A 21,244-nucleotide genomic window follows, 5' to 3' on the forward strand; every position below is an offset into this window, starting at 1 on the left:
ATGGTTTTACTTGTAGCAAAACCATGGTCAATTTTTGTAAGGGTGTGAAAAGAGTCCATATGTCTTTCACCTTGTCCTCTATCTTAGATAAAAAAAAAATTCTTGTCACAATGCATTCTGGCATTGCTTTTTATGGGAAGGATACTGTGCTTCCTTGTAATTTGTCTAAAATGAGGAATCAAAATTAAGATGCTTACCAAATCAGCCTATTAGATTGATTTCTGAATAATCATGTGACACCAAAGACTGAAATAATGAAAATTCAGCTTTGCTATTCGGAAAAATTTTAACACAGGACACAGTTAATTAGTAATAATGTTTCACAATATTACTGCTTTTTGATCAAATAAATCCAGACTCCAAACTGAATAAAAAAAAAATCTTACTGACCCTGAACATTCAAATAGTAGTGTACAATTTTTTTCACCGGTTGCATACATTAGATTTGATGCATTGCCATCCATGCATCTTGCCTCCACTCTTTCTCTCCTCTCACCAAGCTCAGTTCCCTCCATTACAAATTCTCAGCACTGTGCGGGAAAATGGCCGCCCTGCCTCGGCTGATGTCACGGGGAACGGAGGCGATCGGGGGTCAGGGCTGAAAGCCGGAGCTCTGGGCTCTGTAATGGGAATGCTTACAGATTAAGATTAAATCTGCGTGGGTGCGGTTGATGGCAGAGAGGCTCTTCGTTATTAATAGTGTGTTTTAATCAGGCACAGTCCCAGGGCTCTGGATCCTGCAAGACCTCCAGCATCTGTCGGCTCCATAGAGATGTGCAGTGAAAATGAGAACACTGTCCTGAGGGGGAAAAAAAAGAAACGACTTTGGCCTGATACCCTGTGCTGTATATAATCTCCAAACACTCAAAACTACACCGTTTACTTTGCTTTGTTGTTGTTTGAATTTTAACGCATGGGTTATGGTTTTTCAGAGTGAGGCGGAAGTATCACGACACTCTCTCTCTCTGTCTCTCTCTCAATCTGTGACAGGCTGGAGAAGGAGGTGAATGAATTATTAAACTGACTATGAAGTGCTGGGACATTTTCACATTCTCTGTAATGCATGTTGTCCCATTGAGCCCTAGAGATAAACAGTCACCAGGGCTGGCTTGACAAAAATCGACTGTGACTTCCACCTCCCCAGTCAAAACCGGTTTTAGCCTGATTGCAGACACTGCTGCAGCTGGCAATTTCTAGAATAATCTGCAGCTAAGGCTCAGCCCCACCCCCACCACCCCTTCTGCATCCTTTACCCCTCCACACCTCCCCCTTTTTCCCCTCTTTCTCTTTTGGCATCAATATTATAGACCGGAGCATGCCTCTTTCTGCTGAATCAAAGCTCTTCTGACCACTGTTGACAGAACATGCAAATGAATGGTGACACCGGAGGAGAAAGCTCTACACGGTGAATTTTTTGCATTGATTTTGCAATTTCAAAAAGATTTTGTATATTCGTCTAGAATTCGATGTGGACAGGAGAAGTAACGCATCATTTAAAAAGCAATGATTATTTTAAAAGGAGTGCTGTTTTTTTGTTTGCCTCGAAATTAACAACATATTTCACTTAGATTTACGGAAGATAAAATAATTTTGCCCCAACCAGTACAAATGTGCACAATATACACTACCGGTCAAACGTTTGGGATCAGTAAGACTTGTAATGTTTTGTAAAGAAGTTTCTTATGCTCATCAAGGCTGGATTATTTAATCAAAATTACAGAACAAAAAAAATGAAATCTTGCAAAATGTTATTACAATATAAAATAATGGTTTCTATTTTAATATCCTTTAAAGTATAATTCATTTCTGTGATGCAAAGCTGAATTTCCATCAGCCATTACTCCAGTATAAAGTGTCACATGATACTTAAGAAATCATTCTGATATGCTGATTTATTATTATAATTATCAGTGTTGGCAACAGTTGTGCTGCCAAATATTTTTTTGGGGAAATGTGATACTTTTTTTTTTCAGGATTCTTTGATGAATAAATAGAAAAAATAAATAAAAATAAAAATATAAATCTTTTGTAACAATATAAATCTTTGCTATCACTTCATAACAATTTGACACATCCTTTCTGAATAAAAGTTTTAAAAAAAGTTTTAAATTCTTTCAAAAAAAGAAATAATAAATTAGGAATAAGTTAATTTTTAATGTATATTAAAAATAGAAAATCATTATTTTACATCATAATAATATTTCACAATATTATTTTTTTTCCTGTATTTTTGATCAAATAAACACAGTCTTGATGAGCATATGAAACTCCTGACTGACTTACTGACTAACTGACTTATCGTGCCGTGTAAACATAAAACCATGTCTTCATTTGTGATTGGAGAAATAACAAACAATAAGCATACTCTAAACTGCTCAAAACTCATGTTTGAATCACCAGTGGCAAATTCTTTAAATATGTAAACGTACTTACAGGCTGTGGGTGCCAGACTGTACTTGCAAAAGTTGGAGTTGCCCCACTTTAAAGAAACAGACAACGGCATTGTGTTCATCTCTTACACTGACAAACTCATCTTGCTTTAGAAAGAGCAAACTCAAAACAGCATATCCATATAGCGAAGCTGACTGCACTTTCCTTCAGTTTCCATGCATTTTTGTAGGCTTAGCACGGCAATAGATCAATATTCAGTGCTGATAAAATCCTGACCTCTTTAATAGATTCTCTTGTGTCAGTCACCACTGACCATGTGAGTGAGGATGGCTAACACGTGAGCAGAGAGTGATGAGGAAACCTTCATTACTCTTAATATTATAGCCAAGTCAGTCTTGTTATCTAATGGCTTTGTGTTTTGTTTATTTCCTTTCAGGGTTAGTGGATTGTAGGAATTCAATTTCAGGGAACAATAGACTTCCGCGAGATGCTGTTGACGCCTGTGTAAAAAAGTAAAATAGTTATTTTGCTGTAAATAAAGAAGAAAGGCTATTGCCGGTGTGCATGGATGAATTTGACACATACATTATGCAGTTTACATCTCGGCTCGCATTATAACAGATGCAATTTTCGTTTAGCACAAAGAGAAAGATAGCAGCAGAAAAGCTAACAATAAGCTTTCTAATTAAAAGGAACCTCTTTAGGGAAATGAGGGAACGTAGTGTTAACAACCTTATGCCTGCACTAATCACCGTAGGTTATGCATGCGACTAATTATAAGGGCCTCTGCTCATGCCACACGAGAGGGAGCATAACGAGAGGATTCGGAATCCTACTGATGTCTTCATATTATTTTTATCCCGCTATTTATCAAACCGAGGTGCTTGTTGAGGATTAAACAGCTTTGTTTGTCATCAGCGTTCAGCGAGGAAAGACATATCACACAAATGAATGCGTAATGTGCAAACTAATGCGTTAAGCTTAACGTGGGCCCTGCTGCAGTGGCACATTCGTGATGGGGATGCGCAGCAATGTACATTGCCTTAAACATCAATATATTAAATGATTTAATGCATATTATAATTAAACCGTATAATATATAATAAGTAAATAAAATTAATGAAAAATCACATGCAAAATGTACAGTATACTTTTTAGAAAAATTGCATTGCATTAAAAACACAAATTCCCTAAAACAGTGTGTGACACATACGTGCAATGCTACAAAAATAGAAGACACGAAACGCCAGTGTCCTAAAGTCGTAAAGCTGCTTCTTTAACACATTAGCATCTTGGGGTTTCTCGGTTGTTAGAGGGAAAAGTGCCAAATCCTTTCCTCACAGATTTTCTCTTAAAGGCTGGAAGGTAGATTTATCATTCCACTGAGGTGATCACATTTTTATGAGTCAGACTCAATAAGATGAAAATGTAATAATACCTAGCAGCATGCAGCATCTCTGCAGCACAGTGTACAGTAGCACGAGAGAGTGTGTGAATGTGTTTGTGAGCCAGAAGACAGTAATCAATAGTGAGATGTTTAAAGCTGACCCTATTTACTATTTCACTTGCACACTCCTAGTTTTATTGTGAATGGATGATGCTAACCAATAGCTATTTAAACATTGTTTTAGCCAACCGGAATTTTACGCCATTTCTTAAGACCTAATCAAATCCCACCCTACACTTTTGCTTGTTTGACATCCAGTGTTTAACACCGTGGAAGTGAAATAAAAAAAATGTGCAAACAGCAAATCATGTTGACCTCAAATATAACTAAGAACAAAAGATGTTGTATTAAATACAGCAAAGCCAGGACGAATGTAGAGGAGAAGACTGTGGCTAAAGGAGATCAGGAAACTGTACTGTGCTTGAACATTTTCTCACTAGTAAAATTATAAGCACAAATATTAATTATTTGACAGGAATAAAAATCGTCTTATATATATTTAAAATGAAAAAGTTAAAATGACTTTGTTTTCATCCTCTCATTCACTTGCACTGGCAGCAACCATGTTGATTAACTTAACTGATTCATTCTTTGCTAAATACAACAGATTACAAAAACAATGCATTGTTTTGATCCCTAAAGACCTTCTTTTCTGTTAAAGGCCAAAATTAGCACAAAAAAATCATCTCTGTTCAACCATCTGCATGAATGATGCATGATGGGATTGTGTGGGTTTGTGGCCTTTGGCTTTAATTAAGGTTGCACTGTTGGCCTAATGCACACGTGCCAGACATGTTCCCTCCACTTAATCGGGGAAAATCTCACAATTCTGAGGCTTAAGATGTTAGTGGCCTGTGGGTGTCAAAGTTAAGGCCCGTGATGTTTACAAATTGGCTGGAGAATTAATGGAGACTTAGTCAATTGGTTCTTTGTAGGGTCTGCTGGAAGCTGGACAAGCGCGTTTAGTTTACTTTTGGGCACTTGTCCCAGTAATTGGCGACAGGCTGACAGGACCATTCTTGCGGCATGAGGCCGAGTATAATACTGGGGTCTGCCTTCTGCCTTTCAATGGGGTTGCAGCAGTGGATGCCATGACTCAAAGAGCAAATTCACTCACTCCAGAGTCAAAGCACACAGTTGGCTTGTAACAAAATTTGTTGGATCACCACTGATTGAATTCATCAGCAGAATTCCTAAAAGCTTGTTGTTATGTGTATGCAGCTTAAAGTTACATGCGTCAGCTTGGAAGCAAAGACACATTCTAAAATCACTGATGTTATTTTGCTCAAGTCTACAAGCAATTGCACAAGCAAGCAAGGTTTTTTTATTTTTATTTTATTTTAAATAAATCATAATTTTCTTCAGGAAGGATGCATTAATTTTAACAATAGTGACTTCAAATTGTAATGTTAATAATTCAGTTTCAGTGCTGTTCTTTGAAACTTTATATTCATCAAAGAATCCTGAAAAAAGTATAACATTTCCACAAAAATATTAAACATTATTTATAACTGAGCACCAAATCAGCAAGTTAGAATGATTTCTGAAGGTTCATGTGACACTGAACACTGGAGAAAAATTCATCATTGCAGCACATGAATAAATTACAATTTAAAATATTTTAAAATAGAGACAATTATTTTAAATTTTAATAATATTTCACAATTTTACTATTACTGATTATTTAAGTGAGAAATTATGTGAGATTTAAAATATTATGAAAGAGATTTCTTTCAAAAGTAATGTAAAAAGAATGTATGACTATGTAGTGTATATGACTATATATATGTGCAGTGAGACTGGTTGAAAAATGGAAATGACAACTGCTTTACCAAACATATAATCCACATATACACAGTAGCTCTAAATCAACTCCATTAGCAGGCTGCACACATAGCCGAATATCACATCCCACAGGAAGAAGGCAGAAAGATGGCACACTGAGAAAGATTGGCCCATTTCAGATTTCACGGATGGCCTCACAGGACACATTTCATGTTCAAATGTGAAATGTTCTATGTGTGTCACACCTTATCAAAATTACATCTAAATGATAGTATTACCTTGACACATCCTATACATGTGAATACTCAGACATCAGTGATACAAAAATGTAAATCTTTAGAGCTAAATTGAAGGCGGTAAAAAAAAAAAAAAAATCCAATCTAAAGAGGCTGTACACAGGATCCAAAAAGTCTGTAATTACTTCCTGTCTCAATAGCCTGCCTTAGATCACCGAACCAACCTCCCTGACAAGGTCTCCATCCTTCAGTTTCCAATCACTCTGCTGTATATGAGTGAGGGTGAAGATCATGTCCTTGTTTAGACGTATTTGTGCAGGCATGTCTTTTTGCCATAAAGGACAAAAAACCTTGAAATAGACCAGACAGTCAACCTACAGGGCATATGCTATGCTATTGTGTGCATTACGGTGGATGGATGGATTGCAGCTAATCTGACTGAGTGCTGGCACATGCAAAAACACCACCTGCTGCTCCACAGCAGATGCATGCATGCATCTGCGTGCAAACGCTTGAGCCTAATGCAATTAAATCCCCAGCACTCAATGGGCTAAAATTGCATTATGGCATTTCTTACATTTAATCTAGCGAGTATGGAATGAAATGGAGTCAACTCCAAGGAATTAATGAGTCCTGGCTTGTTTTGAAACAGGCTGTATCGGAATCCAATCAAGGTAAGTGTGGCAGCAGCTGACATGAACAAACCCAACGAGAGTCTGATCAATCTGTTCTTCACTGCACCGTCCTACTGTATAGCACAGACGTGCTGCAGTGGAGTATTGTAATTAATGAAAGACTTCGATCTGTGTCATTAAAATCTGGTTGGATGGTGTGCATGATCTCGAGTGTGATGATGTTCATCTTTTCCTTGTTAGGTATTTACACTTGAGTGAAAAGGGGAATGAATGAGAGGCAGCAAGAGAAATGAACCACTGCAGTGACTTCTCTGAGGTCTTTGATAAATAATTTAAAATCCTGCTGCTCGTACCATGGCCCTTAGACCCACTGCAAAACCACACCAGCTGATCTCTCTCTCTCTCTCTCTCACACACACACACACACACACACACTTCACAAGACCCAGGAAATCACTTCATTATTAAGATAAAGTAAATCATCACTGTCTGAAAGCATATGGACTTATTAAATAGCACCGTTATTTATAAAAGCATTTGCTACTTCTAAAGCGCTGCATAGTGCATGCAAAATAAAATGAATCTGAAATTATAATTTAATAAGATTATAATATCACAAAAATGTTCCGTAAACTATTACAATCATAGTCTTAAAATAGCAGATGTACACTAGTTTTAGTAATGTTTGTCTCTAATGCTTAATGAGGCTGCATTTACATTTTAAAATATATCACAAAAACAGGAATATTGTGAAATATTACTTCAATTTAAAACAAATTTTAATGTATTCCTGTGAAAATAAAACTGAATTTTCAGTAGCCATTACAGTCTTCAGTGTCACATGATCCTCCAGAAATCAATATGCTTTGGTGCTTAATCATAAACATTCCTATGATTATGGGTGTTAAAAAAATGTGTTATTTTTTGCATTTATTTCAGGATGTTTTTTTTTTCATGAATAGAAAATTTAAAAGAACAACATCTATTTGAAATATATGTTTTGATTAACAATGTAGAAGACTTTACTGTTATTTTTGATCAATTTAAGTCATCCTTGCTGAATGAAAGTGTAAGTTTCTAAAAAAAATAAAAAATAAAAAATTATATATATATATATAATAGAAAAAAAATAGGCCTTTTTTATTTTTACTGTGCAACTGCTAGGATTCTAATGCATGTACCACTTTACTTACTGCAGAAAAAACTAAATGACAATATACAATATTAGAATCAGTCAGTATACTGAGTATGTGAGACTGATGACTTCTCTTTGTGGAATACTTGTCAAAGCTCTTTGCCTTCCAAGAGGTCTGCAGGACAACTACAATTATATAAAATAAGTACCATTAAAATAATGAAACAATTAAAATGCTATAAAAACACCAGTCAAAATGTACAATATTTCATTTTTTCTCAGAACAACTGTTGTTTTTATGAAGAAAATAAACTTATGGAATCATGGATTTAATTTTAATATATTAACAGTGCAAAACTCTGACAAAAGAAGGATAACTACAAATAAAAAACAAAAATAATGTCATTTATAGTTTATAATTTTATAAGTTTATAACATTTATAATTATATTTACTTTAAATAAATGTAAACATTTTTACATTAAATACATTTAATATAGTTTGAAAACTACAGCAGCTTTGTCATCATTACAGCAGAAGTACCAGAGGAAATATCTTTCCTACATGGGGGACTTAGAATATTGTTTTGGACAATTGGGACTCTTGTAGTCAAGGCTGCTATGTTATTATATAGAAGCAGCATGTACATGATGTGTGTGTGTTATGATTGCACTCAAAAAAATGAATTTTTAGTTTTGTTCACTTTACCTGAACAATTCATGTTGAATTAATGCCATTTTGGCTATTTTTCATTTCAACATGATTGTGTCATGTTAAACTGACTTAAACCTGTCTCTCGTTGGTTTAACATAAAGTTTTCATTTTGAAAGAACATGTTTCAATCAAGTCCCTCAAAATAAGTTTTACACTTCCCATCATGCTTTGCACAGGACTGGATATGGGGAGAGAAAATGTTGAAATAAAGTGTTATTTTATGCAGTTTTTAATAAAATGTGATAATAAGGAGACTTTTTCATGTATAATGCTCTATTATGTGGGCATTTTAAAAGACTTTATATTGGTGTATTTTGTGCGAGTTACCATTGTGGTGAAGTGTGGAGCTTGTGGTTGGGTTGAGGACCTGGTTAAAAGAACGTCTAAAATACTTAATTTAAAAAAAAGCAACTTTAATGAGAGTGCTAGTGTATGATGTAAACATAGTAACATCCTTAAACTGCAAACAATTAACATCATGTGTAAAGAAAAGTTATATCTTACTTACTAATGTTTTTATTACACTTTGGCTAAACTTGCATGGACAGTGGTTCTACATGATGTAAACATATTATCTCTACTCAGATATTTCATGTAGGATGAACTAAAGCAAACTGAGTAAACTCAACTAAAGGTAGACAAGTCCTTATAACTTGATTTATTCATGTCCAAATAACATGGTACAAACATGTGGAACCACTGTCCATGATAGAATCATGTTCAGCCAAAGAGTCATTTTTTTGAGTGTGTGCCTTTAAGTGTGATATTTAGTTTCAGAGAAAACAGGCAGGTGGGCGGCAGGCCATGACTCCTGCGCTGTGAAGAAGAGTTCAGCGCATGCGTCCCATTTCTCCCAGGTGGACCACACACACACACACACACACACACACACACACATACCAAAACGCATGCAAAATCTCTGCTGTGCACTACATAAAATATTTAATCACTCTCTAATGACACTGACTTCTGTCCTTAGCTGATTTGTTTCCTACTTTTTAAAAGCAGATTATTTCCATGGATGAGTTTTAGGATAAGCCATGCACAAAACACAAGTACTGCACTTCATCTTGCGACTGTAGCCAAGCTTAATCTGAATAAAACACTATTTCTTTCTTTCTCTTAAAACAACATGCCACACAGTGTAGTATTTTCACAGTCATACGCAGTGTCTAGTCCAGGATGACAAGGTTAGAAAATAAAGTAGTGTTTGGGCTAGATTAATTCTGTTTTGCAGGACTTATTCCAGTATTTCAATTCTTCTTCTGCCACTTTAAGAGAATGTTTTTTTCTTTAGCCAGGATACTTGGACAGAGTTTACATCAAGATATAACCTAGCCAAAATGTCCTGAAATGGAAATAAAGAAAATACAATTCAATGCTAATTATTTCAAAAGAATAATTACATATTTCAAAGAATAGTTCACCCAAAAATGAACATTTACTTACACTCCGACCATCCAAGATGTAAATTAGTTCGCTTCTTCATCAGAACAGACTTAGAGAAATGTAACATTAGATCACTTGCCCACCAAATGGATCCTCTGCAGTGAATGGGTGCCGTCAGAACGAGTGTCCAAAAAGCTAATAAAAAACAGTTGCTTCTTGCTCCTCTATCAATAACATTGCTTTCTCCAGTGAAAACGTTTAGTCTGATTTGTGAGAGAAATATGCACATATCAAGTTAGCAGACAGAAATATTCAAAAATTTGTTTAGAAGACAAATTTCTTTTTTATTTTCTTTTTATGAACACGTAGATTTTTACTTCACAAGTTATTAATTGCTGAACTGGAGTCGTGTGGATTACTTGTGGAGTATTGTGATGTTTTTATAAGCTATTTGGACTTTCCTTCTGATGGCACCCATTCACTGCAAAGGCAAGCAAGTGAAGTAATGCTAAATTTCTCCAAAACAGTTGTAATGAAGAAACAAACTAAACTACATCTTGGATTACCTGAAGGTTGGTAAATCTTTAGCAAATTAGATTTTTTAGGTGGAATATTCCTTTAAGCGTCATTTGTTTAAAAGGCAAAAGAAGTACAGTAAATAAAACATGGGAACTGAATGTAGTCATTTAAAAATTTTGCTTTGAAGATTGATGAGCCATATGAATTGCATTTAATCTGATGATTTCTTAAACTGTTTTTCCACGGGAATCAATATCCAGAACGCAGCTTCTCAAAATTCAACATTTTTATTCCTACAATCCCAGATTTTAAGTCAAGGTCAGGAACAGACCCGTCAGGCCGTCTCACTGGGCTGACCTGGATCCATCAGTATGAATTAGGTGCACAATGCTCTTACGGAGGGTCTCATGGATTCACTTGCCTCGGTGTCCCTGTCTTATATGAAACCTTCTTTGAAAAGGGTCTGCCACGGCTGTACAAAATATATCAATCTCTTTCAGCCTGGGGGAACTAGATCGAGAGTAAAAAAAAAAAAAAAAGAATAATCCTAATGAAAAATACAATCCCTCTTGCATTGAAAAGTCAAATAAAAAGTGTCGAATAAGAAAGCATACCGGGCTGACCAGAACCAGGCCTGAGTTCTGCACGCACTCATGCTGCAAATTCCATCAGTGGTTCGGTTATTGATTTAGAGCCTCTGAGACACAGGACATAATTCTTAGAGAAATGGGAATTTGCTGCTGCATACAGGTATGGAGAACTCCACCTCTTTGGATAATATATTATAGTGACCAAGTATTCCCAAAAATTGCAAAAAACAAACATTATTTGTATGCTATGCTATATAGATTCAGTAAGATTAAAAAAAAATAATATATTACATTTATTCAGCAAGAATGCATTAAATTGTGATATTAAAAACATTGATAATGCTACAAAAGATTGATTTAAAATAAAAGAAATATACATTTTCCAAAGAATCCTGAACAATATACATATTACGGTTTCCATAAATGTATAAAGCAGAATAACTGTTTTCCTTATGATAAGAAGAAATGTTTCATGAGCATCAACTCAGCATATTAGAATGATTTATGAAGCATCGCGTGACACTGAAGACTGAAGTAATGATGCTGAAAATTCAGCTTTGCCATCACATGAATAAATAACATTTTAAAATGTATTAAAATAAAGAAACGTTTATTTTAAATTGCAGTAATATTTAACAGTATAACTATTTTTAATTTATTATTTTTTATATATATATATATATATATATATATATATATATATATATATATATATATATATATATATATATATATATATATATATATAAATTAGGAATTTAAATGTTAGTTAAAAATCTAATTTTCATTTTCAAAAAAAAAAAAAAATTATAATAATTACAAATACACAAAGTGAGATATTTGGAACAGATTTTTATCATATATAGGTAATATGTTAAGGAAAATATGCCAGATTCAAAGAATGAAAGACAAATAGCTAATAAAGATTGTGATTTACCACTTATGAATTTTTTTTATGTAGTTTAGTTAGTTAATGTTTCATATTGTCAACCAATCGGCACGTTTCAGAAGATATAAGAGGGAAATCCACAACAAACTGCCTATCAGGCAAAAGCAGCTTATAGAGAATGTGAGGGAAAAGAGCTGGTGACAGGCTTGAGCGAACAAAGAGCTCTCAAGATATTATGGGATGGCAGCCAGGCATTCACAGCTAACAATAGATGCCCACAGATTCAAACCTCCGAGGCCTGTGTTTTGTTGAGCCCATCTCTCTGTTAATGGTAAGCATGTCCATTACCGTCTATCCAGAACTGTTTGGTTACTTCAGCCACAGAGAAACATGAAGGTCCTTTATATCTGACATCATGGTTGGCTTCAGGCAACACGAATCTCTCTGAAAAGGGGTTGAAAGCAAAGAGCAAAGCGAACACTTTCTCAGCAAGCACCTCAAAAGCATAAATCACCACGCTGAAAGTTAAAATAACAAAATATAAAAAGAACTGAACCTGACAATACGCCTCCTACCTTTTATTTTAATAACAAATTACATTTAATAAAAGATTAGATAACTATAGGAATGATACTGTGTTCAGGAAGCAGAGTGGAAGATAATTAAAAGTCTAATTTTATTTGGTTGTTGATTGTAGTGTTAGACACTCAACAAAGTCAGCAAACTCTTTGGAGAAAGAAGTTAACAACTTCAGGTTGAATCATTTCAAACCATGACAAAATTAGTGTTAACATAGTATGCAACTTATGAATGAAAATAAGTCATATCTTTTGAAATAAATTAGGAAGATTAAAATATGACAATTAATATTATGGGTCAACTGATAATTTAAATCTAATTCAAACTCAGAATGGCAAGAAAACATATGAATTGTGAGATTAAAAAAAAATAAAAAATCACAGTAAAAGAAAAAGAAACAAAGAAACAAAAAAAAACAACAACAAAAAACGAAAGAATTTTTTTTGAATTGTTCAAAAACTTGTGAGAAAAAAGACAGAATTGTGAGATATAATCTCAGAAATCTGAGGGGAATAGTCCTTATTTAGAGATAAAAAACCCAACCATTACCTTATCTCATCGCAGAAATAGGCTTCTATAGAATTGTGACCATGCATTAAAAATTATTTAAACTTACTATAATGAATATGAATAGAACATAGAACATAGAACGTATCTGAATAGAAGAATCAAGGAAAAGAGGGTAAATGGACAATCATTACTGAAAATTATGCCAAAAGGAGCTGTTTCCAATTTAAAAAGGAGCATGTAATTAAATAAGAGGGCATGGAATCGGATCTATTATGGTTGCTGACCCGGGTCAGAGAGTACAGACTCCAGCTGGTCAATCTGCTATTGTATTGACTTATCCTAAATCTATTCTATTGTAAGGCCATGTGTCTATTCTCCTAGAGGTCCCATTAAAATGCACGGTCCTCGGTTCAGCCTTTGATTATTAGATAACCCCCATTTGTGTGCATATGCAAAGCTACAGTTTATCTATACGAGACAATGATGCTTTGTCAAGAATCAGACGTGATGGTGTTGAGATGTAGCAAAAATTTATTATGCCTCCTACTCACATAAATATCACACAATATGCAGTGATTCATTACATTCATACTGAAAACGTATAAATATGGACGTACAAATAAGTTTGTGTATTTCTTTGAGTGTTTCTTCAACTATGGCCACCTTTTTTGCTGTTATTTTCAGGTTTTTAAACATGACACATTTATGCATAAATTGTAATGTTTTACCCTTGTCTCAATAAAACAAAAAACAAATATATATATTTTTAAATAAACATTGATTTAAGAATAACTAAATGCATTAAAAATATATTTTTTTTACACATAGCAAAAATTTCACCCAAAATTCAAATATTAATTTGCTTGTTTACAGTGTCAGCAAAAGAGACATGAGACACGAGATACATAAAATATATATATAAAAAAACCTGTATATATATCAACAGAATATTCTTATGCATTATTTACAATTTTAAATTATTTAATTATTTGTTTTTTTGCATAATATCACACAATTACAGCTTTTTACAGTGTGTAAATGTGTAAACATTTTTATTGAACTGTATTTACTGGCATAAAGTTCTAGCTGAAATTAGCTTTGGTAAGACAGAGGAGGCAGGCATTTTATTCCAAAAATGTAATTTTCTGTTGAACACAATACTTAATTTGAAATGTTAATGGCATTTGTTGGTTTGAAAAAAAAAAAAAAAAAAAAAGATTTCTCCTATAAGACACATATACTGAAAAAAATGTGCTAGTAATTCACAAACAATGGCAAAGAAACTTCAAGTAACACACTGAACATGAAATTTTGAAGTGGAAAAACTTAAATAGTATCTTCTTTTAAAACCTACTCCATAAAACCTATATCCAGTGTCAGTCATAGTTAGCACTGTGTGAAAGGTCCAGAAGTCAACAGGAAACACCCATATATACATATGCACACATAAAATACATGCAGTTAAACCATATACATACATCCTGACACACCACTAGGACACATGCATGTGCACAGGTGTGTGTATTTGTGTGCGACAGAGAAAGAGAAAGCAGTGATGCTTGGTAATTGAAGAACAGGCCTGTCACTGATGACCTGTAGGAGGCCAGGGATGAAATGTATTCCAGTCTCTCAGCTTTGTGTTGGCATTGACAGGCTGCTGAGCTGCAGGTCTGACAGGCCTGACTGAAAAACAGCCCATCCTGATCGTTACGCTCCCCCCCGCCTCACCTTTCTCACCTGCTCCCTGACTGCACAGCAGCACACAAACCAGCCCAATACATACACACTCATCTGTGTACAAACACTCACATATTCACCCGCTGACAGTGTCAAAGGTGCTCTGTCACTGGTCATTATAACGATGTCACGGGTCACGTTCAGACATCTGCGTCATAAAGAAGTTCTTATTTTACACACATGCCCTAAATGGCATGGTCTCCATTTTGATCCAGCGATGTCGCTGATATCTTAAATTGTGTGTTCATTATTTTATTCAATTTCAGCTCCGTATTATGTCACCTTCCATTTAGGCTAGTTTTATGACTAGCACCGCAGAATGTGAGTAATAAGGCACTGGACGTGTACAATCTGAAAATGTTTTAATATTCATTCTGGCAGCTCCCCGGAATAATCTTGTGCATGTGTGTGTGTGTGTGTGTGTTAAAATCCAGCACTAGAGCCCATTACCTAGCGCTCCTGCAACCAACCAGAATAATGCTGAGAAAAAAATAATATACTCAAAGCCTGTGGCTTGTGCACTCTGTCATCCTGCTGATTTGTTCTGATGTGAATATCTAATCTGGGTTTGGAAAGCAGATTACGGTGCATTAAATTCCTTTAAATGGGTCTAGTTTCATACCACATTCATATTGGAAAGGGACGGAAGATTACGGCTAAATGCAGCGAACATCTAAAGTGAAATGCAGAGCAATTCTTCCTTTCATATCAGACATGCATTTAATCAAAAATACATACAAATAAAACACAAAGTATTGTCATAATAAGTGAAAATACATTAACTGGCCATTGTTTGTTTAGTTACTAGATTCATTAATATGGCATCTATTTGCAAATTGTTCTATAAATACAATAAAAGTGCCAGTTCATGATACAATAATTTAGTTATGCACACATTAAAAACAAGGTTAAATAAAATGCATTGCTGTTTTTTTAGCAGCTGAATATTTATTTAAAATTACTAGTGGTGGGCACAGATTATGTTTTTTTTAATCTAGATTAATCTCACTGTGATCTTGAAATTAATCTAGATTGAAATGGCTCATTCAAATTGCCGTAGCTGGGGTCAATGGGGACCCGGTAAAGGTTGTACCAGTGGGCCCTGTTTGAAATTGTTTAATTTGTATGTTCGTTTATTTTTATTTATTTGTGCTATTTACACAATGTTGAATTTTTTTTCAAGTTTGTAGGTGTCAAGGTATAGAAACCAAATAATTAAATGTAAAATAGCACTGGATAGTCTTCAATGTAAAAATGAAATATACAATCAAACTTACATTTATTCAGACACTCAACATTTCTCACATTATTACAGTTTTGCTATATATATCAAAAATTATATCTGGTGTCTGAATAATTTTTGGTTTGACTGTTAAAACTACAAAGTAATGCAGTCAAGAGCAGTGAGTCTTTCATTTTCTTGGATTAACATTACAGCAGCCAGTAGCTAAATTATGCGCGGTCACTTTAAGAGACGATGAAGCATCCAATATAATACACATCCCATTTGTGCCTCAACTATTTACTTTCACTTACGAAATAACTGACAGTTATTCGAGCATAATTTCCAAGGTGGATATTATGCACAGCTGCACTTTCTGTTGTTTCTGATGAGAGAATTCGCTAAATAATTCAGTCACTGAGCAAGTGAACAAAACAACGCGTTTCAGTGATGACTCTCCTGCACGTCTCTGATTGGCCATTGCATTCATGAGCGCAACAGAATCGTTTCTGATTGGTTATCATGAAGCGTTGTACGAACGCGTCTGTCTCTGGTTCAGCGACAGCCAGCTAACACAGATTTGAATTTAGCAGCTGATGCTGTGCACTGAACGACTAAATCACTTCGGAGTGATTGTATCAAATATATACAAATGATTATTCGGCTGTTTTTTTTTTTTTTTTATGTCGTTTGGAAGCTGCATTTGGCTCAGAAATCTTTGAATGGGCATGACGCCTCTGAAACTGTTCTCCCTCAAACAGCACCCTAACGTTACTTCTACACTACAGGCTACACCGCAATAAAAACAACATATCTGCATGTTGTCACATCACGTCGTTCTTGTAAAAGAATAATAAGTAAATAAACATCAAAATCACTTTGCTGAGAATGAAGCACTTACCAGCTTCCGCGGTGTTGAAAAAATGCTCGTGCGGCCGGTGACGAATCTTCCCGGTTGGACGAGGAGGTCGTCGTCAGGTGAAAGGTCATCATGTGGGTCATCTTATTGACGGCTAAATTATTATTCAGAAATTTTAATAATATTTAGATTGGGCATGGGCAGGCATTCACAAAAGTGTACGTCATGACCAAAAATAAAAAATAGAGAAAATTTTGCTTTGACAAAAGGGCACTTTGGGCACCAAGGGGCAAAGGGGCAGGTGCTCAAGCATCTAATGTGATGCTTTTTTGATTCCTGATCTGTGCTTTGAGTTTTGCCTTATAAGAGCAATTGTTGTATCCACATGGATGCAATCCATATATAATATATTCACATACCCATTTATTACATTTCCATAGTTTATCGTTATTGTCCTGTTTAGCACTGCTTTGACACAATATGTACTGTATAAAGTGCTATAGAAATTAAGTTTTTGTGATATTACATTGCTAATACTCTACTACAGTACTGCAAATCAATGATCCCATTATGTTTAGCACCACAAAACTCTCATTGCACACAATGTGTACTAAACCATCCAGTAACTGCACCAGTAGTGACTTGTGATCATGTACGTTATGAATCTACACTTGTAAATAAATATGACAGCAGTAAAGAAACTGGCAAAAGAGCCGAGAGGCTTATATCAGGTTGGAAATTGCAGTCTCACGGCACATGAAGTCCCTGGAGCAAAACCTGAGCAAATTAAGAGCTGTGGGAACAGTCCTACACACAGAGAGTCAGCGTTCAATCTCATTTATGCTGTGCCTACAGGCAAGAGCTACCTCTGCTCTGCATTAACCTCGGAGTCCGTCTGAGAACAACTTATTAAAACAAACACTGCTGGAAATTGAATCCAAGAAGCTAAAAAACAGGAAAAAGCAAAAGAAAGGAGATAATGAAGCCAGAAGTGCTTGAAATGAGAGTTAACACTGATGAATGCTATAGACATATAAAATAAATAAATTCATTAATTTAAAGCACAGTCTTTTCTTCCACTTTTGTTTCCTGTTATCAGTGGTGTTAAAATGTTCCAATCAGTAAGCAAAGTTCTTATTGAAGCTTATAATTCAAAGGGTAAAATCAATTGGAAATGGATGGTAGTTTGTCTATGCACACCCATGAATATATCTACTCCGCTCCAGACCTGCTGGACAGCAGGTTGAACCCAGGTCAGATAATGAGACAGCCAGCACCCATCTGTCTTTTAAGCTGCTGAGACTGGATGGGCTGCCATTCCAGCCAGACCCTTGACCTCTGGATTAGGGTTAGGCCATGTGGCACAGGGAGGAAGGACAACATTACTGTATGAAACATAATATCACCTCAGATACTGTACAGCACATCTTATTGTCTCTCACTTTCTGAACTAACAAACAGATATTTCTTTGTTAACAACCTACTAAATCAATCACAAAACAATTACTCTAGAGTCTAAAAGCAAGTCATTTTAACCTAGAAGCAAGAAACTTGTTGTTAAAAAAACAGGCCTATTATCCAGTACATTGGACATGTAAATGTTTTGTTTGTTTTATTCATTGTTAAATGAATACACAGTATATGAATGAAATATTTTCAAATATATAAATTGATTAAACAGTATATCAGCAATTGATAACTGAAATTGGATATTTGCTGAAACACTAACACTAAGATTGCAACATTTTTATAGAATGGAATGTTTATAATCTCAAGTATTTCCTTTAAAAATATCTTAAACTTTATAAAACTGAATAATACACCTATTTATAGCATGAACGTTTCAAATAATTTCCTAGAACGGACTAATATATTACTCAGGTCTGAACATCCTGGAGGTCTTCTGTCAAAAACGTGCCTCTTGAGCTCTGTCGTGTATAATCATTTATAGCCTAACAGAGTTGTTTCTTACATCTGGCAACACAGAGACTTACTCCAAAAACCAACCAATCACAAATCACTCGACTGATTCATGCTCCTCCCACACTCCCACACTCTCTGGTGCTATGCAGGTGTATATATACACTTATACTGTACATGTGAGGGCGCATTTCAACAAATACACAAAAAAATGACACACACACACACACACACACACACACACACACACACACACACACACACACTTGTATCCACAAGCATGTGCAAGTTGCAGCAAAATCGTACATGAACCAAAACTGATCTGTGTCTGCATGAGGAATAATCCCAGATTATGTCCTTTGAGATTAAGTTTGGTTTTGATTCATCTCTCTAACTAGCAGCCTATCAGGGATGTCAGCAGCTATGCATTGATAAATTATTAAATAAATTATTAAAATAACCGAATTGCAAGATGTACACCCAGAATTTGGAGGGAAAAGTGACATAATAATGCAGAATTATGTGATACAAACATGCATTTCTGAGAAGTAAAGCTTGGATTGTGAGATATGAACTCTTAATGTCAGGATTTTAGGATAAAAAGTGTCAAATGCAAAATAAAACAAAAGTCAGAATTGAGAGGCATAACCTCGAAACTGCAAGACAAACTCACAATTCTAATAAGAAATTCTGAATTGTGAGATATAAACTCAATATTGTGGGAAAAATTTCTGAATTGGGCTGGGAGGTGAAAAATTGCAAATACTATAGAAAAAAGTCAGAACAGCAAAATATAAACTCTATAAATACAGAATGATTTAAATTCCATTATGGAAACAGGCTATTTGTCTGTTTACCAATCCTGCAATGACAAATAACTCCACAGACACCCTTCAGAACAAGAAGTGTTAACAATGACAAAAACACACATTTCTTTTATCTCGAACACAACCCACCAAAGCCCACAGGCTATCTGGGTCATCCTGCTGCATTGAGGGTTTGCCCACATACAGAATTAGCTCATTCAGAGTTTAAACTTGTAGTTCTATCTACATTTTCAGTGGCACTTTATATAGAACTGCTGATGGTCAGAGTGTTTGAGACGGTAACAGACTGATTAGACTGTATTGATGAATGCCCGTGTGTTTAGTATTTATGAATCCTCGGTGCATAAACGCACTTGCACACACACACGATTGTGCACAACACACAAACTATTAAAACCAAAATGACGTTCATTATTATAATTCATATATCACATAGTGACGTGTCAATTAGTGCTACAAAGTCAACATGCATGCCGAGCCAGCAGAATAATTAAATTGGAATATTAAAGAGTGAAATGACCGTGTGGGCCTACAGCCTGTGATCAATCTACAGCTAATGAGTCATTCATCTTGGTCCATTCAGTACTCCACCCTCGCTCCGAGGGCAGGCACAGCTCACGGGCGCTGATGAACTCTGTGCAAATCAACATCTAAACAAAAGCAATTTGTCCTCAATAGCGTTTCAGCCTTGGGAGGTGAGAGGTGCTGGAACCAGTGTGAATGAAACACTTGCAGAACAGGATGTGAAGTGGAGGGGTAAATCATTTACTTTTCATTAGATTAGTGCGATATCTTTGAGTTCAAAATTTGACCTTACAAAAATTCACATTTTATATGTGGCATTCTTCAGGGTGACAACAGTCCTTTCAATGTAAGCTGAAGTCAAGCAGAAAAAAAAATTCATTTGAAATAATTAGGTATAATATAGTAGCTGGTGAATTATCTAATTGTTATTTTTTATCAATTAAAATGATCTATTATTATTATTATTAATATTAAACAATAATAATTTAATTTAATTTAATTGTAATAATTAGGGTTAGAAGCTGGTGAATTCTTCTTAAACAAATTATTGTTATTAAATTAAATAGCTAAATAAAAACATTGATGCTAAATGTATTTATTTTCAAACAAACAAACAAACATAAACAAATAAATAGAGAAATAAGCCCAAGCGAAGCATCAACTTCCGTCTAATAAATTATTTGCAAGATACATAATAGCTAAATATATCATTTGGTCAGATTACATGACTACTGTTTTTCAATGGCTTCGATGAAAAATGAGTGTTTTTTTGAGGGTCCAGATGGTGTAGTTAAAACATTTACCAGCAGGGGCTAACAGCGTTATGTTAACCAGCCAAAACTTGAACCCTTGATTCAGGTCCTGATATCTCCATCAATTTTTGGCATCAGTGTGGCCTGCTAGTGTAACATACCCAATCTCTTGAGAAGTGTTACAGAATAGTTTACAACTGGAAAGGACATTGCTTTTGTCCAGAACACACCGTGCAGTTAGACTGAATGTGTTTGTTTGGTATAGTCCATGTTTGAATCCAATTGGCTATTCTGAGGCTTATTAATCGTGACCTGGGCAGCACAGGTCTGCTGCATCCTATCAGTTCAATCAGGGCTGATTCTGTCCTGTCAGGTAATAGGATTTCCAGCGCTGCTGTGACTTAGCACTTAAAGAGCTAGCTGGGTTCCTTCTGTGTAAGAAGTAATCCGAGTTTAAACTATATTCCCACTAGCAAAGTTGACTTGATGTCCTTGTAAAGTTAAGAGGGACAGACAGAGTCACTCGAGCCCATCTAAAGAGAACTATCTGCACTTATTCCATCATTTACTTACACAAACTGTGG

At 35.1% G+C, this 21,244-nt stretch overlaps 1 long non-coding RNA gene across 1 annotated transcript in view; it reads left to right on the forward strand.

Annotated features, from left to right (window-relative positions):
- LOC113042469 (uncharacterized) overlaps positions 1-21,244 on the forward strand; it is a 32,865-nt gene that overhangs the window by 2,025 nt on the left and 9,596 nt on the right. The window lies entirely within an intron of this gene.

Source organism: Carassius auratus, chromosome 24, assembly GCF_003368295.1.
Source record: "Carassius auratus strain Wakin chromosome 24, ASM336829v1, whole genome shotgun sequence".
Lineage (NCBI taxonomy): Eukaryota > Metazoa > Chordata > Actinopteri > Cypriniformes > Cyprinidae > Carassius > Carassius auratus.